This window comes from Corylus avellana, chromosome ca8 (assembly GCF_901000735.1).
Source record: "Corylus avellana chromosome ca8, CavTom2PMs-1.0".
In the NCBI taxonomy this organism is placed as follows: domain Eukaryota; kingdom Viridiplantae; phylum Streptophyta; class Magnoliopsida; order Fagales; family Betulaceae; genus Corylus; species Corylus avellana.
Genome location: NC_081548.1, coordinates 18,194,743 through 18,202,592, shown reverse-complemented (window position 1 = coordinate 18,202,592; position 7,850 = coordinate 18,194,743). Strand labels below are relative to the sequence as shown.

The following is a 7,850-nucleotide window of genomic DNA, read 5'->3' as shown; positions in this document are numbered from 1 at the left end:
TAAAAAAACAATATAAAATATAATTAAGGCACGTTAAGAAGGGAAGTTGGGGGCAACTTGTCTGATTCCCACTCCATATCAGGGTCTAAAATGAATTCCTACTAGTCTTAAAAGCAATAATAACGCTGAAGCAATAAAATGTGGTAATTTCTAACCAGGACAAAAACTATACCACTTAATCATAACTAAACTTACCAGTCCAAGCCCTCAAAGAGACCTTCTCAATCCCTTTATAGCAGAAGTTTTGAAAATTGCCCATTGACGGCTTTTTATCTTGTGCAACTCTAAAGCCTCAGTAACAGCAGCATCATCAAGTGCACCTGGAAGATCCTGCAAAGAACAAAAGGGTATATCAAACAAAACAAAAAGGATAGAGCAAGAAGAAACCTAGAAGTTTATAAAACATTAGCATGCAGAACACATATAGAGACATGAAGATATAATAAAAGGACCGTACTTAACTCCATGACCAACAGATAAAAAAAGGCATCCCTTTTCTTTTTGGCACATGCAATAATGGCTTATAACACATTGCTTTTCTTTCAGATTTTATTTACAACCTCAATTAAACACGAAATATTTTCCTGTACAGACAAAACCTGAGGAATAAATAATACGGAAGTAGCACAAACCTGCTTGTTTGCAAAAATAAGGACAACAGCCCCTCTTAATTCTTCTTCCTGCCAAAAGGTTAAAAATCTAAACTTTTATCCATCAACTTTGTAAAATTAACCCTATAGTCCTGTAAGCATTGATCCAAAACAAGTGTACCTCCAAGATTGCATGAAACTCGTCTTTGGCTATAATCCTATGTGCTCATATGTATACTCGCATTTTTCTTGATAACAACGTATTTTAAAGTCGTGATGGCTATGAATTTATCATAGTTTCATTATTAAGCGTGCTTATTCGAGATCAGTAGCATGAGAATGAGTGACTTCTCAAAAAATTTGGTTCGAAAAAACTAAAAGCGGACAATATTACAAATACACTTACTAATTATATATCTTATATATATACATTCTGTAATGCACTTGCACTTAATCTTTTTTTTTTTTTTTTTTTTTTTTATTTATTGTATATATACAGTAACTCATTATGTTAATATATCTTCCCATGTGTGATTCTTTTTTTTTTTTTTTTTCGTAAAGCGACTTCACGAAGTGATTACTTGCTGGAAAGCAATGGTCGTTGGAAGTAGGCTCACGAGTCCTATACGTTGTATATGAATGAAATCTTAACTTTTTATTTCAACGTAATCTTGGATTAGAGTCATCCTATTCCTAATCTATATGTTAAAGTATTAATTAAATAATTAAATTAAATTTGAGCCCATATTTGAAAAAAGTACTCATTAAATTTGTAAAACTATCTCGTCCTATAAACTTGAAATTTATGGTGATTTAACACGACTTACTCTTTTCTTAATAAGTAATAATATTTAGTATACAACTTAATCATATGACAGTAAAAACCAGCTATTAGATCAACACTTGTAAAAAAAATAAAATTACTAAAAGTTTATCTTGACTGCCTTATCATTCCAAGTATAAAACAATCTACTAAATAACATCAATTTTTATTTATTTTTTTATTTTTTTTATTGTATATATATATATATATATATGCAGTAACTCAAGCATCTTTCCATGTGGGATTTATTTATTTTTTTAATTTTTATCTCTTTCTATATATCACACTGTTCATATTTCTAGAGGAAAGCGACTTGACCCAATATGGTTCTCACTTGAAAGCAAAGGGTCGTCGGGGGTGGACCAACTCCGGTCTTATGAAGTATCAGTCAAACGGAGAATTTGATTGGTCAAGTTTTATTTAATATTAATATAGTTGTGTATATTGGAGCAAAAGGCAAATAAGACTAAAACGCATTCGTCCACGATGAGTTGCAGTCAAATGGTCAATATTAATGTTGAACAACCCATGATATCGTAGGAAGCTGCAAATTCTTCTGACGAGAAATTTTGGATAAACTTCAGCAGCATTTTTGGAAGAGTGGTACGATTTTTTTAATTTTTATTTTATTTTATGACCAGCTGGATTCCTTTCAGATTCAATCAAGTTTGACATGGACTATGAGAAAATAAAATAAAAATAAAGAGGAGTCAAGTTATAATTGAAGTGAATTACTGAACTTTCAGGGTTACAAGAGGAGTCAAGTAACCCAGAAAATTTAGTCATATATAGTAATTAGTATTGAGAATAAAAAGATGTTTTTATTCATAAAAAAAAAAAAAAAGTAAAAAGAAAAAAGAAAGATGTTTTATCTCTTAGATATATTATCAATATATAGTTCTACTCTACATTGATTTATTAGATACTTTTAGCAATGAGAAATCGATTCCGTTTCCTTAGTTTTATCGACAGATTTTTGCAGTGGTTCAATTACTGTGTCATGCATGCCATGCCATCTAGGAAAGAATTTCCAACAGCCTGCTGAAAAGATGATATAGAGTATAAAGTTATAAAGTATGATGCGAATTTATAAAGATTTGAATGTGAGAAATATATAGAACGTAAAGTTATTAGTTTGGAGGATTTAATTTTTATATATAACAAACATTAAGCAAAATAGGGATGTTTGCAAGGTGACATTTTTCGCCCAAAAAAACGCCTCTATTTAATTAGGGACATTCGAATAGTGACATTTTGCAAATGTCCTATATATAGTGACTAGAATAAAATTTAGGGACATTTGAATAGTAAAAATGTCCATACAAGGTGACATTTTTGGCAAAAAATCCAATTTTGGAATAGTGTACACGTAACATCTTTGAAATGTGACGTTTTGCACTGTTTAAATGTTCATATTCTTAAAATAAATAAATAAATAGAATTTTCAAAAAAAAATTTCCCAATAATGGTCCAGATCTGCCTTGGGGTGGCCCGAGAGGCCACCCAAGGGACATCTAGAGTGGCCCGAAGGCCACCTCCACCCTAGGGGTGGCCCACAAGCCACCCCAAAGGTGGCCTGGGGTGGCTCGCGGGCCGCCCCCTCCCCCAGGGGTGGCTACCGGTTTGGCAGCAAGCCGGTAGCTACCCAACCTTTTTAAAAAAAAATAAAAACTTAGTGTTATGTGTGTGAATGAAAGAGGAGAAATTTTGAAATTTTTTGGTGTGAATGGTTGTTATAAACACAAACTTCGAGGTCCAATATTTTTAAAATTATGGACGTTTGAACAGTAACATACTATTCATAAGTCCATATTCACGTTTGAACAATAACACCTTAAATTAGTAACATTTTTATAAAATGTCCCTATTCCAAACGTTACTAATTGAGTTTTTTTTTTTTGTAGTAGTAGTAGTGTATGTAAGGAATAATAATTTGACAAGATGTTTAAATGCTCACAATATAGAGCTTTGGTACATTTGTAGGAAATAGAGAAGTTTTAAATCTACCCCAGGGGCTTAATTAAGTTTAATGGTTTATATACTTATTGTATTTTTGTTGCAAAATGATAGAATAAATTGAATAATATACCCAAAGGTCAAAACAAATAGAGTAGCATGCCCTAATATATAGTGACTTATATTATGCATTATTATCCGAGCATTATAATTTTAAGAAATTTTGTTGAAATCTGATTCCATTCCAGTTACAAAATTTAGTCATTCCTGCATTATCATTAAACCAATAAACATGAATGATTATTCAATTACAACTTATATTTTTAAAGTATCTTCAGCAGCATTAAGTATTTTACCTAGTGAAAAAGTACAATTCTTTAATTACTTTAGCTATTGTTTTTTACTACATACTCCAACAGATTCTCTATTTCATTCTCTACTTGCTTTAAAATATTATTTATCATTCTTTTTTTATTATATTATTGCCAACACTTAATTAAAGGGAAAAACAAACACATATATAGAAATCATTTATAAAAACAAAAATAAACACATATGAGGAACATTCATCTAATATGCATGTACTAATTCTTAAAATGAATAACATAAATAAATTTTTCATCCAACTGCAATTGATTTGTTTCCATCCGTGTGTTTCTATGCAATAAATTTTTTTTGCATTAAATTTTTTCATCAAACTGCAATTGATTTGTTTCCATCCGTGTGTTTCCATGAAATAAATTTTTTTTGCATTCAATTTTTTCATCCAACTATGTGAAGAAATTTTGTGAGCGAGAGAGATATAAATTTTGTGTGAAAAAATTTTGTGTTTGAGGGAGAGACGTAGTAGATGTGGAGAGGTGTTCAAAAAAAATAAAAGATATTGGGCGAAAAGAGGTTAAATAAAGAAACAATAAACAAAAGAAAAATAAACAATATTTTATTCATATAGCATGCTACAGTGAATAGCTCCAAATTGCTATTCACTGTAGCAATGCAGCTATTCTGACTAATGGCAAGCTACTCTGTTGGAGCTAAAAAATAAACAATAATAGCTAAATATAGCTAATATTAGTCTTTTATATATATATATATATATATATATATATATATATAATCGATCACTATTTCAGCATAGCAAACATACGTTAACTAATTTGATACAAGGCATGGACAAATTAATGACTATTACATTAAATTACATTTTTATTGAATTGTTTATTTATTTTATTGCTTATACCAATGAACATTTTCTAGATTACTATTGCTTTCAACCTGTCATATTAAAATTACCAGCTGTGAAATCAATCAAGAATTTGTTTTTGTTTTGTTTTGTTTTTTCCTACAGTGTTTGGTTTCCCATCGATCCTTGAAGTGATCACGTGAAAAATAAATGATCATGAAATCCAAATGTCTATAGTACGTTTTAGTGTTCTTGATCAATAAGTTTTTGGTTTTTTATATATATATATAGTAAACAAATTGCTGTCGTGAAGGGAAGATGGAGATATAAATTCGACTTGGCCTACAAGCCGTCTAACGTTTTGATGTTGTACCATGAAAAGGACCTCATGATGTCCTTATCTTTGATTGCCTGCAAAGCATTCAACAAAAACCTTAATTCTTTGAAGAGCGATGATAAAGGCACAACACGACTGTAGCTCAATTTTTCTCTTATTTTTTTAAAATGGTCATTATTATTAAAAAAAAATACCAAATAATAAAAAAAAAAAGATCACATATGATGTTATTGCTTTAGAAATGTTTTTTATTTTTTATTTTTTAAAAATGACCATCTAAAGAAAAAGTTTGGCCAAAATTGTGCCCAAAAAATTGTAATTTTATCATTTCTCTTCTTTGAAAGACCACGTTCTATGGATTGAGATAATCTTTTTGGAATGGTAGGATATATTTGCAATTCTAAGATTCAGATCGTTGTTCAAAATGAACAGTTTGGATTTATAAGTCGCCCAAGGAATAAAATAATAATAATAATAATAATAATAATAATAATAAACCAAGAAAATGTTTATTTTCATTATCTTGCACGCCTCTTGTCTATCTTCGTACCCAATATTGAATTTATAAGACCTAAAGGTGGGTTTAACATATTTAGTGATTAATTTGCAAAAAAAAAATAGACAAAAAATATGCAAGAGAATGACATCAAACACATTGCGAGTGTTTCAACCACTCATTTCCAAGAGAACGATCGCCCATCCAATGCTGACCATGCATCCTCGTCCTCTGGTGGACTACTCTAATATGCTATGGTTGGACTTGGGGTGGTCGACTACTCTATTGCGTGCAAAAACAAAACAACAAGTGAAAAACGTGGTAGCTGTCCCGGAGAATGCGGAGAACACCAGCATCATCGTCATATTTGGAGTAATGCTATAAGTCTCTCTTATGTCAATTTTGTGTCCTTTTAAGAATGATGTGACTCTTAAAATTATCATTAGACTTGTGATTAATCATTATTAAATTTTGATCAAATGGTAATTTTAAGAGCCACATCATTTTTAAAGAGATACAAAAATGACACAAGAGAGATTTTTAAAATTACTTTACAAAGTAACTCTTATTTAATATAGTTGAAATTCAACCGTTTAATAATCACCTAAGGGGACAAAATAGACTCTGACACATCTTTTGTCTTAGACACGGCATATCAAATCAAAAATTCAAAATCCTAGACTTTTTGGAACAATTATTTTCCTTTTTATTTTGGGGGAGCCATGTGAACAAATTTGTCGTCTTATTTCTCCTGTTTGATTCACATGCATGCATGGACTTCATCAAACCATATCTAATTTTAATTTTTCAGCCCACAAATAATAATAATATTGCAAGTTTCAGCCACATGTGCATGATATCCAATTAATAAAAAATAGAAAGAAAATAAAATTAATGAAGGTGATTAGACGTACAGATGAGAGATGAGGCGAATCATCTTCTTCTTCGTGATGCACGACACATACCCTACCCCGCCATGGCGAAAGGCCTTCGTAATGCGGGGCCCTGTGATTCGTATGGTGTACGTTGATAGCACTGGTTGTGTGCCACGTTGTAGCCAGCTAGTAGCTAGCCTACATTAATACTGTCCTCTCAAGATTCTTGGAGTCCGCTAAATGATGAACATGGGATGAGTGGTTATTGTTGATTGATTGAGATTTTTTTTTTTTTATCAAACCGACTGATTTTTGGTTTGACACGGCTCGTTATTTATTAAGAATACATTTTAAACATTTTAACATAATCTGTTCTCTTGATATATCAGACGACAAGTGCTCAAATGGAAACTTGAGCTTTATGGAATACATACTTATTATTTTCAGCCATACATGTTTTGCTAACCAGGTGGCCTGATAAGTTTTAGTGCAGAAAAATAAAACAAGATATATATATATATATATATATATAGAGAGAGAGAGAGAGAGAGAGAGAGAGAGAGAGTTTGATAAACAGATTCAAGGAATATACCATCAATCTAAGGCCAGAACTGAAGTGTACAAAAGCAAAAAGAAGAAGAAAATAAATAAGAGACGTAAATCTGCTCATGATTGTTTAGATTGATGACAACATCGCTAGGTGTTAGAAATGGGTCTTGGGCCTAACTCAACCCAAAAGCTAGCTCAAGAGTTGAGGTTTCCCCTCACCTTATAAATGGACAATCTCCTTAATACCCAGGCAATGTGGGACTTCCAACACGCCCCCTCACGTGTGGCGGGAGGACATCCAAGCCAACACGTGCGACAATGGGTGACGGTGGGCCACAGCCAATTAATTGGGTTAGGCTTTGATACCATGTTAGAAATGGATTTTAGGCCTAACTCAACCCAAAAGCTAGCTCAAGAGTTGAGGTTTCCCCTCACCTTATAAATGGACAATCTCCTTAATACCCAGGCAATGTGGGACTTCCAGCAAGGTGGAGCTTTACGTGCTGTACGGAAACTAGTTTTAACATGGTATAGTAGATGCTCGCCTTGATTGTTAAACAACGTTTGCTAAACGTTTTTGTTTCAATGCTATTTATCTTTTTTTAAAAAAGAAATATTTTTTTTATTTTTTACATCACATTAATAACTTTTTATTATTATTAAAATAAAAAAATTACTAAAATATATATATATATATATATATATATATATATATATATTTTACATCAACCAATTTTTGATACATTATCGAACCAAAACCCTTTAACAAACACACCCCAATGCTTTTCTAAGACACTATTGACAATAAAAAAAAATTATAAAAGAAAATAATGATTGGTATAAAAAAGTAAAAAAATGGTATTGAAAAGTGAAAAAATTTTGTTTTGTAGTATTTTTTTTTTTATCTGAATAGTAGTAAAAAATGAATAATGTAATATAAAAAGTGAGAATATTTTGATATTTTCTTGAAAAAATGAGATGAATAGTGTTTAGTGGAATGATGGTGTTTGGTGGTGTTTAACAAACACCACAGTAGTGGTG

General features: G+C 31.1%; 1 long non-coding RNA gene across 1 annotated transcript; it reads right to left on the bottom strand.

Annotated features, from left to right (window-relative positions):
- Positions 1-232: 232 nt before the first annotated feature.
- LOC132189099 (uncharacterized) lies at positions 233-804 on the bottom strand. The gene is made up of 3 exons (XR_009441005.1): positions 772-804; positions 633-680; positions 233-330 (listed from the first exon to the last, which is right to left on the bottom strand). It is a non-coding gene; the product is annotated as an uncharacterized LOC132189099 (long non-coding RNA).
- Positions 805-7,850: the final 7,046 nt, after the last annotated feature.